Raw genomic sequence first — 19,811 nt, forward strand, 5'->3', positions numbered from 1 at the left:
GACTATAGACTGGACTATAGACTAGACTATAGACTAGACTATAGACTAGACTATAGACTAGACTATAGACTAGACTATAGACTAGACTATAGACTAGGACTATAGACTAGACTATAGACTAGACTATAGACTAGACTATAGACTAGACTATAGACTAGACTACTAGACTAGACTATAGACTAGCTATAGACTAGACTATAGACTAGACTATAGACTAGACTATAGACTAGACTATAGACTAGACTATAGACTAGACTATAGACTAGACTATAGACTAGACTATAGACTAGACTATAGACTAGACTATAGACTAGACTATAGACTAGACTATAGACTAGACTATAGACTAGACTATAGACTAGACTATAGACTAGACTATAGACTAGACTATAGACTAGACCAATAGACTAGACTATAGACTAGGACTATAGACTAGACTATAGACTAGACTATAGACTAGACTATAGACTAGACTATAGACTAGACTATAGACTAGACTATAGACTATACTATAGACTAGACTATAGACTAGACTATAGACTAGACTATAGACTAGACTATAGACTATACTATAGACTAGACTATAAACTAGACTATAGACTAGACTATAGACTAGACTATAGACTAGACTATAGACTAGACTATAGACTAGACTATAGACTAGACTATAGACTAGACTAGACTATAGACTAGTCTATAGTCTAGTCTAGTCCATATTGCAGTCTATTACCTGGTCTTGTGAGCTAGTATTTTTATACCTTGTAGTTATGATTTTGTAATATTTCAAAATTTAAATTTTTCCATGACTAAGGTAGAGTACATTTATAATTATGTAATTGATTAATTTTGAGTAGAAAAACAATCTTGTTTTTTGGGATTATTAAACTTTAATGACACAGTAACAGCTTTAATTAAAAAGAAGAAAAACTAAACTTTTCTTTCTATTTTTTTCTAAACCACCATATGGTTTGGTGTCTAGTATTTTGATAAGAATAGTTTTTGTTTTAGTTGTATTAGCTCTATTTGTTTTGTTTTCCTAATTAATTTGACGTCTTGTTACGCACATCTAGACATACATACTTACAAATTGAGCAAAGTTTACAAACAATTAAAAAGAGAGTATTAATACTCTCAATAAATTTATTGTCTTCCTTATGTTTATTTGTATGCTTAAGTAAAGGTTTGTTTAGATGTGTGTAAAGGTTTGTTTGTTTTTTTCTTTTTTTTTAGAGGAGGGTGTGTATTTTTGTTTTTGCTTCAAAAAAAAAAAAAAAATAATCACCTCGTGTATGTTGTTATTGTGTTGTTTTTTGCACATGCTAATCGAAAGTATAAAAACAAGTTAAACAATTTGTAAACATAAATATGTGTATTTTTTTTTAAATTTTTTTGCTGTTTTTTTTTTCAATCATTTTTGATCGATAGAAGGAAATAGCAATTTATAATAAAATTATAGTTTTAATAACAATTTTTTTTTAAGTAAATGTTTGCTGTTTTATTACCTACTTCTATTATGTTATAGAAACCCAATGGATATTTTTACTAAATATTTGTATTTATTATTGAAATATGTTAAGCAATTGCTATGTGAATGAAATTATAAAATAGATTAAACATTTTAACAACAAAAAAAAATATGCTGAATCATTTAAGACTAGTTTTTTAAAATGAGCTATTGACAGTATAGAAGACTTTTGTAGGCGATTTCCATAGACTAGAGTTCACAGAAGAGTTTTTTCTATGAAATAGTACCTAAAGAACAGATTTCTCCATAAAAGAGTATAAAGCAGTGTTATTTCTATAGACCACAATCTTAAGAAGACATTATTCAATAGAAGAGTATAAAACTGACATATTTCCATAGACCAGAATCTTAAGAAGATATTTTTCAATAAAAGATAATAAAACTGACTTATGTCTTTCTATAGACCAGAGTCTAAAGACCACACTTATATACCAAAATCTAGTCTATAGTCTAGTCTATAGTTTAGTCTATAGTCTAGTCTATAGTCTACAGTCTAGTCTATAGTTTAGTCTATAGTCTAGTCTATAGTCTAGTCTATAGTCTATTCTATAGTCTAGTCTATAGTCTAGTATATAGTCTAGTCTATAGTCTAGTCTATAGTCTAGTCTATAGTCTAGTCTATAGTCTAGTCTAAAGTCTAGTCTTTAGTCTAGTCTAAAGTCTAGTCTATAGTCTAGTCTATAGTTTAGTCTATAGTCTAGTCTATAGTCTAGTCTATAGTTTAGTCTATAGTTTAGTCTATAGTCTAGTCTATAGTCTAGTCTATAGTTTAGTCTATAGTCTAGTCTATAGTCTAGTCTATAGTTTAGTCTATAGTTTAGTCTATAGTCTAGTCTATAGTCTAGTCTATAGTTAGCCTATAGTTTAGTCTATAGTCTAGTCTATAGTCTAGTCTATAGTTTAGTCTATAGTTTAGCCTATAGTTTAGCCTATAGTTTAGCCTATAGTCTAGTCTATAGTCTAGTCTATAGTCCAGTCTATAGTCTAGTCTATAGTCCAGTCTATAGTCTAGTCTATAGTCTAGTCTATAGTCTAACCTATAGTCTAGTCTATAGTCTAGTCTATAGTCTAGTCTATAGTCTAGTCTATAGTCTAGTCTATAGTCTAGTCTATAGTCTAGTCTATAGTCTAGTCTATAGTCTAGTCTATAGTCTAGTCTATAGTCTAGTCTATAGTCTAGTCTATAGTCTAGCCTATAGTCTAGTCTATAGTCTAGTCTATAGTCTAGTCTATAGTCTAGCCTATAGTCTAGTCTATAGTCTAGTCTATAGTCTAGTCTACAGTCTAGTCTAAAGTCTAGTCTATAGTCTACCCTATAGTCTAGTCTATAGTTTAGTCTATAGTCTAGTCTATGGTCTAGCCTATAGTTTAGTCTATAGTTTAGTCTATAGTCTAGTCTATAGTCTAGTCTATAGTCTAGTCTATAGCTTAGTCTATAGTTTAGCCTATAGTTTAGCCTATAGTTTAGCTTATAGTCTAGTCTATAGCTTAGCCTATAGTCTAGTCTATAGTCTAGTCTATAGTCTAGTCTATAGTCTAGTCTATAGTCTAGTCTAGTATAGTCTAGTCTATAGTCTAGTCTATAGTCTAGCCTATAGTCTAGTCTGTAGTCTAGTCTATAGTCTAGTCTATAGTCTAGTCTATAGTCTAGTCTATAGTCTAGCCTATAGTCTAGTCTATAGTCTAGTCTATAGTCTAGTCTACAGTCTAGTCTAAAGTCTAGTCTATAGTCTAGCCTATAGTCTAGTCTATAGTTTAGTCTATAGTCTAGTCTATGGTCTAGCCTATAGTTTAGTCTATAGTTTAGTCTATAGTCTAGTCTATAGTCTAGTCTATAGTCTAGTCTATAGCTTAGTCTATAGTTTAGCCTATAGTTTAGCCTATAGCTTAGCCTATAGTTTAGCCTATAGTTTAGCTTATAGTAGTCTAGTCTAGTCCTATAGCCTAGTCTATAGTCTAGTCTATAGTCTAGTCTATAGTCTAGTCTATAGTCTAGTCTATAGTCTAGTCTATAGTCTAGTCTATAGTCTAGTCTATAGTCTAGTCTATAGTCTAGTCTATAGTCTAGTCTATAGTCTAGTCTATAGTCTAGTCTATAGTCTAGTCTATAGTCTAGTCTATAGTCTAGTCTATAGTCTAGTCTATAGTCTAGTCTATAGTCTAGTCTATAGTCTAGTCTATAGTTCTAGTCTATAGTCTAGTCTATAGTCTAGTCTATAGTCTAGTCTATAGTCTAGTCTATAGTCTAGTCATCTAGTCTAGTCTATAGTCTAGTCTATATGTCTAGCTCTATTAGTCTAGTTCTATAGTCTAGTCTATAGTCTAGTCTATAGTCTAGTCTATAGGTCTAGTCTATAGTCTAGTCTAGTAGTCATAGTCTAGTCTAGTCTAGTCTCTAGGTCTAGTCTATGTCTAGTCTTTATGTCTAGTTCTATAGTGTTTCTATAGTCTAGTCTTAGTCTAGTCTATGGTCTAGTCTCTAGTCCTAGTACTTAGTTAGTCTATAGTCTAGTCGATAGTCGTAGTCTATAGTCTTAGGTCTATAATAGTCTATAGTCTATAGTCTAGTCTATAGTCTAGTCTATAGTCTAGTCTATAGTCTAGTCTATAGTCTAGTCTATAGTCTAGTCTATAGTCTAGTCTATAGTCTAGTCTATAGTCTAGTCTATAGTCTAGTCTATAGTCTAGTCTATAGTCTAGTCTATAGTCTAGTCTATAGTCTAGTCTATAGTCTAGTCTATAGTCTAGTCTATAGTCTAGTCTATAGTCTAGTCTATAGTCTAGTCTATAGTCTAGTCTATAGTCTAGTCTATAGTCTAGTCTATAGTCTAGTCTATAGTCTAGTCTATAGTCTAGTCTATAGTCTAGTCTATAGTCTAGTCTATAGTCTAGTATAGTCTATAGTCTATAGTCTAGTCTATAGTCTAGTCTATAGTCTAGTCTATAGTCTAGTCTATAGTCTAGTCTATAGTCTAGTCTATAGTCTAGTCTATAGTCTAGTCTATAGTCTAGTCTATAGTCTAGTCTATAGTCTATCTAGTCTATAGTCTAGTCTATAGTCTATCTATAGTCTAGTCTATAGTCTAGTATATAGTCTAGTCTATAGTCTAGTCTATAGTCTAGTCTAAAGTCTAGTCTATAGTCTAGTCTAAAGTCTAGTCTATAGTCTAGTCTATAGTTTAGTCTATAGTCTAGTCTATAGTCTAGTCTATAGTCTAGTCTATAGTCTAGTCTATAGTCTAGTCTATAGTCTATAGTCTAGTCTATAGTTTAGTCTATAGTTTAGTCTATAGTCTAGTCTATAGTCTAGTCTATAGTCTAGTCTATAGTCTGGTCTATAGTCTAGTCTATAGTCTAGTCTATAGTCTAGTCTATAGTCTAGTCTATAGTCTAGTCTATAGTCTAGTCTATGGTCTAGCCTATAGTTTAGTCTATAGTTTAGTCTATAGTCTAGTCTATAGTCTAGTCTATAGTCTAGTCTATAGCTTAGTCTATAGTTTAGCCTATAGTTTAGCCTATAGCTAGCCTATAGTTTAGCCTATAGTTTAGCTTATAGTCTAGTCTATAGTCTAGTCTATAGCCTAGTCTATAGTCTAGTCTATAGTCTAGTCTATAGTCTAGTCTATAGTCTAGTCTATAGTCTAGTCTATAGTCTAGTCTATAGTCTAGTCTATAGTCTAGTCTATAGTCTAGTCTATAGTCTAGTCTATAGTCTAGTCTATAGTCTAGTCTATAGTCTAGTCTATAGTCTAGTCTATAGTCTAGTCTATAGTCTAGTCTATAGTCTAGTCTATAGTCTAGTCTATAGTCTAGTCTATAGTCTAGTCTATAGTCTAGTCTATAGTCTAGTCTATAGTCTAGTCTATAGTCTAGTCTATAGTCTAGTCTATAGTCTAGTCTATAGTCTAGTCTATAGTCTAGTCTATAGTCTAGTCTATAGTCTAGTCTATAGTCTAGTCTATAGTCTAGTCTATAGTCTAGTCTATAGTCTAGTCTATAGTCTAGTCTATAGTCTAGTCTATAGTCTAGTCTATAGTCTAGTCTATAGTCTAGTCTATAGTTTGATATGAACCAGTCTCTAATTATATCTAGAAGATTCTAGAGAACGTATTCTCTTTTATTTTCTTTCCTTTTAAACACTAATTAACATATTCTCTTTTGTATTTAATCGTTCTTACATTTATGAGGTATTTTGGAATATATTAAACGAAAACAAAAAAGATTTCCATTACCAAACAGTGATAACAAACGAGAGATACAACCAATTTATAAGTAGGGTAGGGTACATAATCTACAAATAAATAAAAAATAAAAAGAAAAAAAAACAAATCAAACCCATACAATAGTAGTGAATAGTAGTCGTAAAACCTCACTAGCATGGCGATCAGACAAAAATCTTTTGAATGATGCAGCAGTAACTTTTCAAACTTGCTATTGAACGGTTGGCTCAAACGGTTAAAAAGAAAAAGAAAAAATTTAAATTTAAATATAAAAGAAAAACTAAACTTAAAAAAAATGAATAAAAAAATACGTGTATGTGTTATAGGAGCGGGCACGGCCGGTTTGTCGGCGGTGAAAAATTCTTTAGAACATCATATGGAAGTGGTGTGCTATGAAAGGGAGGAACAAGTGGGTGGCACTTGGGTCTACGAAGACACCGATGCCACGGTACAATGTGATGAGGAAGTGCATAGTAGCATGTATCAAGGTTTAAGGTAAATGTCAACAAACTACTCGAAAATAGGAAATTTTGTTAAAATAATAATATTTGTTTAATAAAGAACCAATTTACCCAAAGAGGTTATGGGTTATCCTGATTTTCCCTATCCCGAAAAGTTTAAATTGTCCTTTGTTACTTCCGCCGATGTTTTGGAATATCTTAATATTTATGCTGATCACTTTAAACTAAGAAATTATATTAAATTTGAACATGAAGTGATACGCGTTAAACCACGTCTCAATAAGGAATGGGAGGCAAGTAGTTTTATTATTATTTTTTTTTTTTATTTTTTTTTTTTTTTTAATTTTGCTCTTTTTGCATTTTGTTTGCTGATAATAAAACTTTTGATGATGCAATTTAACGTTAAGTTTAAATTATTTCTTTCCCCATTTTACTTATAAATCTAGGTCCATGTTTTAAATCACAAGACAAACGTTTTCAGTGTACAATATTTTGATAGAATTTTTGTTTGCAATGGTCATTATACTAAACCTCAATACCCGGAAATACCTGGCATGGATATTTATAGGGGTTTGCAATTACACAGTCATCTTTATCGTACCCCGCAAAAGTTTAGAGGTAAGTTTTGGAAATTTTATATGTGGTAGAGTATAAAGCAGATACTTTTTTATAAATATTTGTCTTAAGAAGAAACTTTTCTAAGGACCCTAAGCAAAAGAGGATACATTTCTATTGAACACCATCCAAAGAAGACTTTCCCATAGAACAGATTACAAAGAAGGTTCTGCTTTATAGAAAGTAATCTAAATAAGAAACTTCTACAGATTTCAGCCTAAGAAAGACTCCTTTCTAGTAAGCGGATTCCAAAGAAGTCATTTTTTTATGGATTCGATTTGAAGGTGCTCTTCTAAAATTCAGAGTCCATAAAGGCATCATTCTATAGATTAGTTTCTAAATAAAATTTTTTTGGATATTAGAATTTAATGAAGATATATATCTACAGATAGGAGTATAAATAAGACTTTTCAATGGACCAGGGTATAAAAAAGACACTCTTTTATTGAGCAAAGTCTAAAAGAGGCAACTTTCTATAAATTCGAGTGTTAGAAAAGGCTTTTCTATGGTCCTGAGTATAAGTGTCTTCACTTTTCTTTAGACCGGAGTCTAAAAAAGACACCTTTTTATATACCGGAGTATAATGCAGACTCTTTTTTTGTAGGTCCGTGTCTAAAGAAGCCACCGTTTTATAGATTCGAATAAAAAGAAGGCAACTTTCTATACATTATAGTCTAAGAAAGACTTTCCTATATAACGAAGTCTTAAAAAACAGTATTCTATAGATCAGAGTTTAAAGAAAACATCTTTCTATGAATTAGGTTTTATTATTTCTTTGGTGTGAACCAATGACTTTTCTATGGACCAGTTTGCAAATAAAACTTTTTCTATGGGCCGGAGTCTAAAACTTACACTTTTTTATACCAGTGTCTAATGCGGACTCTTCTTTATAGATCCGAGTCTAAAGAAGGCACCTTTCTATAGAATATAGTTTAAGAAAGACATTCCTATAGACCGAAGTCGAAAGAAGACAGTATTCTATAGAACGGAGTTTGAATTAGGTTTTGACTAAGATTTTTTTGTTAGTTAGTTAGTTAGTTAGTTAGTTAGTTAGCTAGTTAGTTAGTTAGTTAGTTAGTTAGTTAGTTAGTTAGTTAGTTAGTTAGTTAGTTAGTTAGTTAGTTAGTTAGTTAGTTAGTTAGTTAGTTAGTTAGTAGTTAGTTAGTTAGTTAGTTAGTTAGTTAGTTAGTTAGTTAGTAGTTAGTTAGTTAGTTAGTTAGTTAGTTAGTTAGTTAGTTAGTTAGTTAGTTAGTTAGTTAGTTAGTTAGTAGTTAGTTAGTTAGTTAGTTAGTTAGTTAGTTAGTTAGTTAGTTAGTTAGTTAGTTAGTTAGTTAGTTAGTAGTTAGTTAGTTAGTTAGTTAGTTAGTTAGTTAGTTAGTTAGTTAGTTAGTTAGTTAGTTAGTTAGTTAGTTAGTTAGTTAGTTAGTTAGTTAGTTAGTTAGTTAGTTAGTTAGTTAGTTAGTTAGTTAGTTAGTTAGTTAGTTAGTTAGTTAGTTAGTTAGTTAGTTAGTTAGTTAGTTAGTTAGTTAGTTAGTTAGTTAGTTAGTTAGTTAGTTAGTTAGTAGTTAGTTAGTTAGTTAGTTAGTTAGTTAGTAGTTAGTTAGTTAGTTAGTTAGTTAGTTAGTTAGTTAGTTAGTTAGTTAGTTAGTTAGTTAGTTAGTTAGTTAGTTAGTTAGTTAGTTAGTTAGTTAGTTAGTTAGTTAGTTAGTTAGTTAGTTAGTTAGTTAGTTAGTTAGTTAGTTAGTTAGTTAGTTAGTTAGTTAGTTAGTTAGTTAGTTAGTTAGTTAGTTAGTTAGTTAGTTAGTTAGTTAGTTAGTTAGTTAGTTAGTTAGTTAGTTAGTTAGTTAGTAGTTAGTTAGTTAGTTAGTTAGTTAGTTAGTTAGTTAGTTAGTTAGTTAGTTAGTTAGTTAGTTAGTTAGTTAGTTAGTTAGTTAGTTAGTTAGTTAGTTAGTTAGTTAGTTAGTTAGTTAGTTAGTTAGTTAGTTAGTTAGTTAGTTAGTTAGTTAGTTAGTTAGTTAGTAGTTAGTTAGTAGTTAGTTAGTTAGTTAGTTAGTTAGTTAGTTAGTTAGTTAGTTAGTTAGTTAGTTAGTTAGTTAGTTAGTTAGTTAGTAGTTAGTTAGTTAGTTAGTTAGTTAGTTAGTTAGTTAGTTAGTTAGTTAGTTAGTTAGTTAGTTAGTTAGTTAGTTAGTTAGTTAGTTAGTTAGTTAGTTAGTTAGTTAGTTAGTTAGTTAGTTAGTTAGTTAGTTAGTTAGTTAGTTAGTTAGTTAGTTAGTTAGTTAGTTAGTTAGTTAGTTAGTTAGTTAGTTAGTTAGTTAGTTAGTTAGTTAGTTAGTTAGTTAGTTAGTTAGTTAGTTAGTTAGTTAGTTAGTTAGTTAGTTAGTTAGTTAGTTAGTTAGTTAGTTAGTTAGTTAGTTAGTTAGTTAGTTAGTTAGTAGTTAGTTAGTTAGTTAGTTAGTTAGTTAGTTAGTTAGTTAGTTAGTTAGTTAGTTAGTTAGTTAGTTAGTTAGTTAGTTAGTTAGTTAGTTAGTTAGTTAGTTAGTTAGTTAGTTAGTTAGTTAGTTAGTTAGTTAGTTAGTTAGTTAGTTAGTTAGTAGTTAGTTAGTTAGTTAGTTAGTTAGTTAGTTAGTTAGTTAGTTAGTTAGTTAGTTAGTTAGTTAGTTAGTTAGTTAGTTAGTTAGTTAGTTAGTTAGTTAGTTAGTTAGTTAGTTAGTTAGTTAGTTAGTTAGTTAGTTAGTTAGTTAGTTAGTAGTTAGTTAGTTAGTTAGTTAGTTAGTTAGTTAGTTAGTTAGTTAGTTAGTTAGTTAGTTAGTTAGTTAGTTAGTTAGTTAGTTAGTTAGTTAGTTAGTTAGTTAGTTAGTTAGTAGTTAGTTAGTTAGTTAGTTAGTTAGTTAGTTAGTTAGTTAGTTAGTTAGTTAGTTAGTTAGTTAGTTAGTTAGTTAGTTAGTAGTTAGTTAGTTAGTTAGTTAGTTAGTTAGTTAGTTAGTTAGTTAGTTAGTTAGTTAGTTAGTTAGTTAGTTAGTTAGTTAGTTAGTTAGTTAGTTAGTTAGTTAGTTAGTTAGTTAGTTAGTTAGTTAGTTAGTTAGTTAGTTAGTTAGTTAGTTAGTTAGTTAGTTTGTTTGTTTGTTTGTTTGTGAAAGCAATGCATCGATCTAAAGAAGACACCTTTTTATAGATTTCAATCTAAAAATTAAACGTTTCTATAGATTAAGTTCCAAATACGTCTATTCTATAGACCTGAGATTTCAATCTAAAAATTAAACTTTTCTATAGATTAAGTTCCAAATACGTCTCTTCTATAGACCTGATTCTACAAAATACAAATTTATATTATATGGAATCTAAACGAGACACTTTCCTACAGATGAGAGTCTAAAGTACATAATTTTTTATAGATTAGTATCTAAATATTGCTTTTCTCTAGACTATAGTCAAAACAAGACACCTTCCTAAAGATCAGAGTCTAAAGAAGACAAATTTTTATAGATTAAATTATATTACGTTTTTGCTCAAATTAATTAGGTTCTAATTAAGTCATATTTTTTTTAATAAAAAGTTTATGGAATAATTTGTAGCAACTTATAGTTTATAATAAATTATAATATTTTGTGTGCCAAATCTAATCATATCTTCTAAAACGTGTTGCAAGATATGATATAGAAAAATCACTTATGCTGATTTCTAAGTAGTTTTCTTATCTTAACATAAAAAAATTAAAGGAAAGTTTTTATATATTTACAAAATAATATTGAAAAAAATATATGATAATATTAAATTATGCGGTCTGTACCTAAGACAATGACCCAGGAAAGAAATTAGCACGTCTAAGTGCACACATGTGATAAGAACTTCTAAATTTGTCTATGATATTATATTAATTAGAAATATTTTATTTAAAAATAAAAACTTGGTCTTTTTGATAATAAGGTATAACTTGTAGTCACGTTGGACTACAAATTAGTCTATCTTTCCAGCTGATTAGAAATCCGGTTTTGTTGTTAAATGTGAATGAATAGAGGTACTAAGGTAGTTGAATATTTCAAGTGTTTAGAAACAAGAGGGAAATACAAATGGTTTGAAAAATACAATGTCTAGGGTCAGAAGTTTAAAAGAATATATTTTTTTTATACAGCTTTACAAAATCCTAGGGGGGTCTCACACAAAATGATATACTACTTTTATTTATAGTTAGCATCAATGTCTTATATATTATTAAATGCAATCGCTTATCAGTTAAAAAAATACTTTGTTTTTCTTTTTCCTAAAGTCTGACGTTAAAAATTGTTTACTTAGGTGTCAAGTAATGAATTTATATTTAATAACAATAATAAATCTTATACTTTTTTATTGAACTAAATATTTGTTTACTGTAAACAAATTCATTAATACTCCTCTTCCTTCCCTATCGCTGCAGATGAAACAGTTTTGGTTATTGGTGCTGGACCCAGTGGCATGGATGTTACTCAACATATTGCGAAAACTGCAAAACAAGTTTTCCTAAGTCATCATTTACCAGAAGCGCCACCTACCGATTTCATGGGTCCCGTACTCAAAAACCTGATGTTCAATATTTTACCGCTACTGGTGCCGTCTTTAAAGATGGTACCGTTGAAGATTTTGATTGTGTAGTCTATTGTACCGGCTATCAATACTCATTCCCCTTCCTAAGCTGTGATTGTGGCATTTATGTAAAAAATAATCATGTCCAGCCTTTATATAAACAATGCATTAATATCGAGTACCCTACCATGGCCATTATAGGTCTGCCCTTCTTAGTTTTGCCCACACAATGTTTCGATATGCAAATACGTTTTGCCTTAAAATTCTTTAGCAATGAGCTGGAATTTCCTTCGAAACAGGAAATGTTGGATGAATTAAAACTTGACTTAGAAGAACGCAAAGAGAGAGGACTGAGGGAAAGTGAGGCTCATAAAATGGGACCAAAACAGGTGGGTTTTCTCTAATAAAATTTCATATTCCTTTTTATCTAATATTTCAATTTCACTTCTTTCAGTATGAATACTATAAAGAACTTTCCGAAATGGCTGGCATTACTACCATCAAACCTGTTGTGGCGAATATTATGAAAGATTGTGGCAAGAAATATATTTACGAATTGGAAACCTATCGTTCCTATATCTTTAAGGTATTAGATGATGAACGTTTTGTTAAAATACCCGTCAATTGAGAAAATTATATATTCTTTAGACTTTTTATTGATATTTTATTTAGTTTGTTAAGAATAAAATTATATAAAGTGTTGGGTTTAAGAATTATATTAATGGCTGTAAATATATTAGATTTTGTTTGTTTTTTTTTATAAAAATCATTTGCGTTTTTCTTAACTTAACTAGAACTGAACTAGGACTGAACTAGAACTGAACTAGAACTGAACTAGAACTGAACTAGAACTGAACTAGAACTGAACTAGAACTGAACTAGAACTGAACTAGAACTGAACTAGAACTGAACTAGAACTGAACTAGAACTGAACTAGAACTGAACTAGAACTGAACTAGAACTGTACAAGAACTGTACAAGAACTGAACTAGAACTGAACTAGAACTGAACTTGAACTAGAACTGAACTAGAACTGAACTAGAACTGAACTAGAACTGAACTAGAACTGAACTAGAACTGAACTAGAACTGAACTAGAACTGAACTAGAACTGAACTAGAACTGAACTCGAACTGAACTAGAACTGAACTAAAACTGAACTAGAACTGAACTAGAACTGAACTTGAACTTGAACTGAACTTGAACTGAACTAGAACTGAAAAAGAACTGAACTAGAGCTATACTAGAACTATACTAGAACTGAAGTAGAAATGAACTAGCAATAAACTAGAACTGAACTAGAACTAAACTTGAAATCAATTTGAACTGAACTAAAACTGCTTTTGTGGAAAACCTAAAAGTGCTTTTTCTGGCAAAATTATGGGCGCCAGGGAAAATCTCTGTACACTTTTGTTTCCTCCCATAGCTAGAGACGCTAAAACCAAAAGAATGCACTTTTTGAGTAAAAACATTTTCTGGATAAAGGAATGACAAGTTTACTTTTATATGTCCTAAAAAAATTATTGAAAATTACTTACCCACAGTTTAGTTTGCAATTTCGTATAAACAAATATTGATTCCATGATAATTTAAGGTGTTGCACTTTACTGCAAACATGATTTTTATAAACAGACTTTGTCCGGTGCCGCAACAGGTCAAAACTGTTAAACTCCATGATATCTTGTACTGTTGTAATCCCAAAACTCCAAAGACAATCCCTTGGATTGTATTTGGCGCAATTTACATGAAGTGACGCTATTATGCATGTCTTGTTTTGATGTTTTATTGTAATTACTTCATCAGTTTTGTGAAGTCAAATAGTTTCTTTAACATTTGTTTGTTTTTAAGATTTGTTGTCAAAGTTTTTCTTTTGTTTGCACTTAAAGGAGCACTTAATGGACTGAATTATAACCGTGAGAGCACATTGAACTTCCAAAACAATTTAATACATTTTTCATCAACTCACTTTTATTTCGATTTCATTTGTTTACATTTGATCAACTTTGTGACAACTAACGGAAGTTGCCATCTCTTCTACAATATTACATATGTTTGGCAACGCCAGTTTTAGTAACGTTTTGGACAAAATAAGCTTTTCAACACAATATAACAACAGGTAGAATCATAGGAAAGATATAATATTAAAAGTGTTTATTGCATTATTAAAAAGAAATAAATATGTATATAAAATTGATTTCTTATTGTTATAGTCTGGACTCTAGACTATTATATAGTCTTGAAGCTGAACTATAAATAAGTTTAGAGTCCAGTTTATAGAGTTTATTATAATTGCAATCACACTTAAAAAACTTACTCTAATTCGTTTATAAACACCTAGACAACACCTGGAATGTTTATATTACACGTCTTTCTTCTCCGAAAGTCTCACTTTTGTGGAAGATTGATAAGGGGAATAGGAATATGTATAAACTTGTTGGTTATCCAAAACAACCGTAAACAATGGAAATTATAAAAGCAAGTTTGCTGCTGCCAGGGTTGTCGGATCGTTTTGCAACTTTATCGCCAAATTGTATATCGAAAATCGCCAATTGTTAAAGGGTGGGGACGATGCGCTAAAAACCATCAAACAAACAAATAAAACGTAAACTAACGAACTAACGAAGAACGAAGAACGAAGAACGAAACGAACGAACGAACGAACGAACGAACGAACGAACGAACGAACGAACGAACGAACGAACGAAGACGAACGAACGAACGAACGAACGACGAACGAACGAACGAACGAAAAAACGAACGAACGAACGAACGAACGAAACGAACGAACGAACGAAGAACGAACGAACGAACGAACGAACGAACAACGAAACGAACGAACGAACGAACGAACGAACGACGAACGAACGAACGAAAACGAACGAACGAACGAACTAACGAACGAACGAACGAAACGAACGAACGAAACGAACGAACGAAACGAACAAACGGAACGAAGAACGAACGAAACGAAAGAAACGAACGAACGAAACGAACGAACGAACGAAACGAACGAACGAACGAACGAACAACGAACGAACGAACGAACGAACGAACGAACGAACGAACGAACGAACGAACGAAGAACGAACGAACGAAGAACGAAGAACGAACGAACGAACGACCGAACGAACGAACGAACGAACAAACGAACGAAGGAAACGAACGAACGAACGAACGAACGAACGAACGAAACGAACGAACGAAACGAACGAACGAACGAACGAACGAACGAACGAACGAAAAACGAACGAAACGAACAACAAGCGAAACGAACGAACGAACGAACGAACGAAACGAAAACGAACGAACGAACGAAGAACGAACGAACGAAACGAACGAACGAACGAAACGAACGAAAACGAAAGAACGAACGAACGAACGAACGAACGAAGAACGAACGAACGAACGACGAACGAACGAACGAAAGAACGAACGAACGAAACGAAAACGAACGAACGACGAACGAACGAAGAACGAACGAACGAAAGAACGAACGAACGACCGAACGAACGAACAAACGAACGAACAAACGAACGAACGAACAAACAAACAAAACGACGAACGAACGAACGAACGAACGAACGAACGAACGAACGAACGATAACGAACGAACGAACAACGAACGAACGAACGAACGAAACGAACGAACGAACGAACGACGAACGAAACGAAAACGAACGAACGAACGAAACGAACGAACGAAAACGAACGAAAAACGAACGACGAACGAACAACGAACGAAGAACGAACGAACGAACGAACGAACGAACGAACGAACGAACGAACGAACGAACGAAAGAAACGAACGCGAGAACGAACGAACGAAGAACGAACGAACGAACGAACGAACGAACGAACGACGAACGAACGAACGACGAACGAACGAACGAACGAAGAACGAACGAACGAACGAACGAACGAACGCGAACGAACGAACGAACGAACGAACAACGAACGAACGAACGAACGAACGAACGAACGAACGAACGAACGAACGAACGAACGAACGAACGAACGAACGAACGAAGAACGAACGAACGAACGAACGAACGAACGAACAAACGAACGAACAAACGAACGAACGAACAAACAAAACGAAACGAACGAACGAACGAACGAACGAACGAACGACGAACGAACGAACGAAACGAACGAACGAACGAACGAACGAACGAACGAACGAACGAAGAACGAACGAACGAAACGAACGAACGAAACGAACGAACGAACGAACGAAGAACGAACGAACGAAGAACGAATAACGAACGAACGAACGAACGAACGAACGAACAACGAACGAAGAACGAACGAACGAAACGAACGAACGAACGAACGAAACGAACGAACGAACGAACGAAACGAACGAACGAACGAAACGAAACGAACGAACGAACGAACGAACGAACGAACGAAAACGAACGAACGAACGAACGAACGAACGAACGAAACGAACGAAACGAACGAACGAACGAACGAGAACGAACGAACGAACAAAACGAAACGAACGAACGAACGAACGAACAACGAACGAACGAACGAAGAACGAACGAAACGAACGAACGAACAACGAACGAACTAACGAACGAACGAACGAACGAAGAAACGAACGAACGAACGAACGAAAGAACGAACGAACGAAACGAACGAACGAACGAACAACGAACGAAGAACGAACGAACTAACTAACGAACGACGAACGAACGAACTAACGAAAACGAACGAACGAACGAACAACGAACTAACGAACGAACGAACGAACGAACGAACGAACGAACTAAACAACGAACGAACGAACGAACGAACGAACGAACGAACGAACGAACGAACTAACGAACGAACGAACTAACGAACGAACTAACTAACTAACGAACGAACTAACAACTAACTAACGAACTAACGAACGAACTAACTAACTAACGAACTAACGATCTAACTAACTAACTAACTAACTAACTAACTAACTAACTAAAACTAACTAACTAACTAACTTACTAACTAACTAACTAACTAACAATTCTAATTTAGTTCTACTTCAGTTCTAGATCAGCTTTAGTTCAGTTCTAGTTTATTTCTACCTTAAGGTGGAAGTACACAACACGCGTTGGGGCGGCAACGCGTTTAACGCTTTTCAAACTTTTCGTACTTCCATCTTTAACTTTTGACGCGTCGGCAGCTGATCAGAGTTGCATTTTCTTTTGTGTAGAATAAGAATAAACTAAAATGAAATAAATTTCTTCAACAATGGAAGAAAAATATTTAAAAATATACAAAAACTTAAAATTTTGATTTTAAAAACAGTAATAGTCTTAAAAAACATTAAAAGAGAGATTCAAATGACGCGTGGTGTGTAACTTGCCGCTTATAAAGCGCGAAAAGTTTGAAAAGCATGAAACGCGTTGCCGCCTCAACGCATGTTGTGTACATCCACCTTTAGTTCTTATTCTGTTCTAAATCAATTCATAGTTAGTTTAGTTCTATTTCAGTTGTTACACTTCAGTTCTAGTTGACCGCTAGATTACTTCTAGCTTAGTTCTAAATCAATTCTAGTTTCGTTCAAGTTCAGTTCTAGATCAATTTTAGTTAATTTTATTTCAGTTCTAGTTCAGTTCCAGATTAGTTTTAGATCAGTTCTGGTTCAGTCCTAGTTCAGTTCTGGTTCAAATTATGTTCTTGATCGGTTCTCGTTCAGTTCTAATTCAAATCTAATTCAATTCTAGCACGGTTCCAGATCAGTTCAAGTTCAGTTTTAGTTCAGTTCTAGCTCAATTTTAGTTTCGTTCAAGTTCAGTTTTAGATCAATTTTAGTTAATTTTATTTCAGTTCTAGTTCAGTTCCAGATTAGTTTTAGGTCAGTTCTGGTTCAGTCCTAGTTCAGTTTAAGTTCAGTTCAGTTTTGGTTCAAATTATGTTCTTGATCGGTTCTCGTTCAGTTCTAATTCAAATCTAATTCAATTCTAGTACAGTTCCAGATCAGTTCAAGTTCAGTTTTAGTTCAGTTCTAGTTCAGTTGTACTTCAGTTCAATTCGGTTCTAGATCAGCTCTAATTTAGTTATAGTTCAGTTCTAAATCAATTCTAGTTTAGTTTTTTATCAGTTCTAGTTTACTAGTAGATCACTTTCAGTTCAGTCCTAATTCAGTGTTAGTTTAGTTCTTATTCTGTTCTAGTTCAGTTTGAGTTCAATTCAAGATCACTTTTCGTTCAGTTTAGTTCTTATTCTGTTCTCTTTTTTAGTTTTAGTTCAGTTCGAGATTAGTTCTCGTTTAGTTTAGTTCTAGTTAAATTCTAGTTAAGTTTTTAGTTCAGCTCTATTCAAGTTCCTGTTCATATCTAGTTCAGTTTAAGTCCTGTTTTCAAATAAAATGTCTTTTTTAATTTTTCGGTTATAGTTCAATTCTGAATCAAGTTCAGTTTTCAAATAAAAATTCTAGCTCATATTCATTTCTAATAGTTCCAGACTGTTCTGTAGCCTAGACTATAGTATAGTCTGTAGCTCTGAGTTTATTTCGATAGACCATCTATACTGCAGACCAAGGCGAATAGACTATAAGGTGAAGTCATTTCATTTTGCGGCGAATTCATGAAATTTTTTATATATGTAGTTTGACAGCGTCGGGTTTGAGAGAGAATTTTTTTTATATTTAGTTTGACAACTTCGGGCTAAATTTCCATGGACAAAAAAAAAAACAATCAGCTGTTGAAATGACTTCACCTTATAAGTTTCGCCATGCTGCAGACTATAGAATTGACTATAGTTTAATCTTTTAAGGGCGGGTTTTTCAGATAAAGATAATCTACATTCTTTGTTTTAAACCTAGTTTAATATATGTTTTCTGTTTTTCAGTAAACAGTAACGTTACTTATTATCTTAGTTTAACCGAGTGTTATTGGCCAATTAAACTTAAGTTATAAGTGAGAAGACACAATTAACAAAAACAATAAAACAATGATTTCGGAAGAACAAAAACTTAATATTTTAAGTAAATTGCAATATTCTGATTTGTTTTGTTTTATTTATTATTGTTTTAAATGTTTATTTAACAATTTTCCAAAATTTTTCATTTTACAAAAGTATTATTTGCAAAAAACAGCTGTTCATTGTTTATGTTTTTGAGTGAAAAGTTGGCAATACTAACAAAGTTAACTGAACTTAAATCCATAACTGAAAAACACAATCATCGTTTAAAGTCCGCCTAAATTTGTTCCGAGTTTAATCTAACAGCAAGTTAAGCCTAGTTTAACTGAGTAGTAAGAAACCCGCTCTAAGTTTCTTTTTGAACCCCCCAAAAAATAAAAAAACAGTTTGTATTTTTTTTTTTTTTTTTTTTTTTTTTGGAAATTAGAAATTACAATTTATTTCATTCTCTTGTTGTAGTTGTTGTTGTTATTGTTTTATAATTGCTGATGTTATTAGCATATTTAGAAAAAAAAAAGATATATTTTCATACAATTCTTATATTCTCTTTTAAATAAAATGCCACTTTTTTTTTAAATATAATGAATTTTTCTATGTTTCAAAATACAATATTTATATAAAGATGGAAGAGAGAAAAAAAGGACAAAATTTTATAAATTTATTAAAAAAAAAAAAGAAAAAATTTTTAATAAAAACACAGCTGGAACAGCAAAACATTTTCAGCATCACAAATGTTTTGTTGCAGCAGGGTGTTGGGGAAAAAGTTTTTTCTTTCTTTTCTTTTAGAGAATTATAAAGAATTTCTAATTTTATTTGAGTGTGTGTGTGTGTGGGGGGGGGGGTAATTTTACGATTTTTTTGTAAGTTTTTTTTTTAAGGGTTTTTTTCTCTTCTCTTCTCTTGGCTACAAATTTGCTACTATAAGTTGTGGTTGTTTTTGTTTTTTTTTTTTAGTTTTAATTTATACATAATACAATACATATACATTTAATTAGTTAATTATTTTTGTGTGTTTTGTTTTCTTTAGCATAACTATACAATAACAAATTTTTCAATGATTTTTTTTTTTTTAATGATTTTTAAAGGGTGTTCGAGTAAAAGAAAAGTTTAAAATAAATTTAATTTTTGGAAAAAATTATAGAAATTTGTTTTTAAACTTTTTTTTTTTTTTTTTGTTAAATTTGTTGTTGAAATATGTATTGTTTATATATATATAGATTTGTTATAAATACCATAAGTTTTTGTTTGTTTTTGTTTTGTTTTAATAGCTTATCACAAATGAAAATAATCATATATATTTAATTAATTTATTATAGTTTTAATATTATTCTTAGAATTGAACAATTATTTAAACATAAATATATTTATATATATATATTTGTATTATTTATTTATTATTAATATTATATAGGACTTATTTTGTAGTTATGTTTAAATGATGTTGTGGTTTGCATGCTTTTTTGTTTTTTTTTATAAAAAAAGGAAATTTATATAAAATTTTTTTCTTAAAAATTTAACT

At 31.5% G+C, this 19,811-nt stretch overlaps 1 pseudogene; it reads left to right on the forward strand.

The window, feature by feature from the left end:
- The first annotated feature begins 5,912 nt into the window (after window positions 1-5,912).
- On the forward strand, window positions 5,913-12,140 carry LOC119610038 (annotated as a pseudogene).
- Window positions 12,141-19,811: the final 7,671 nt, after the last annotated feature.

This window comes from Lucilia sericata, unplaced genomic scaffold (genome assembly GCF_015586225.1).
Source record: "Lucilia sericata isolate MDLA Ls3-8-SP2 unplaced genomic scaffold, ASM1558622v1 Contig001106F_arrow, whole genome shotgun sequence".
Taxonomy (NCBI): Eukaryota; Metazoa; Arthropoda; class Insecta; order Diptera; family Calliphoridae; genus Lucilia; species Lucilia sericata.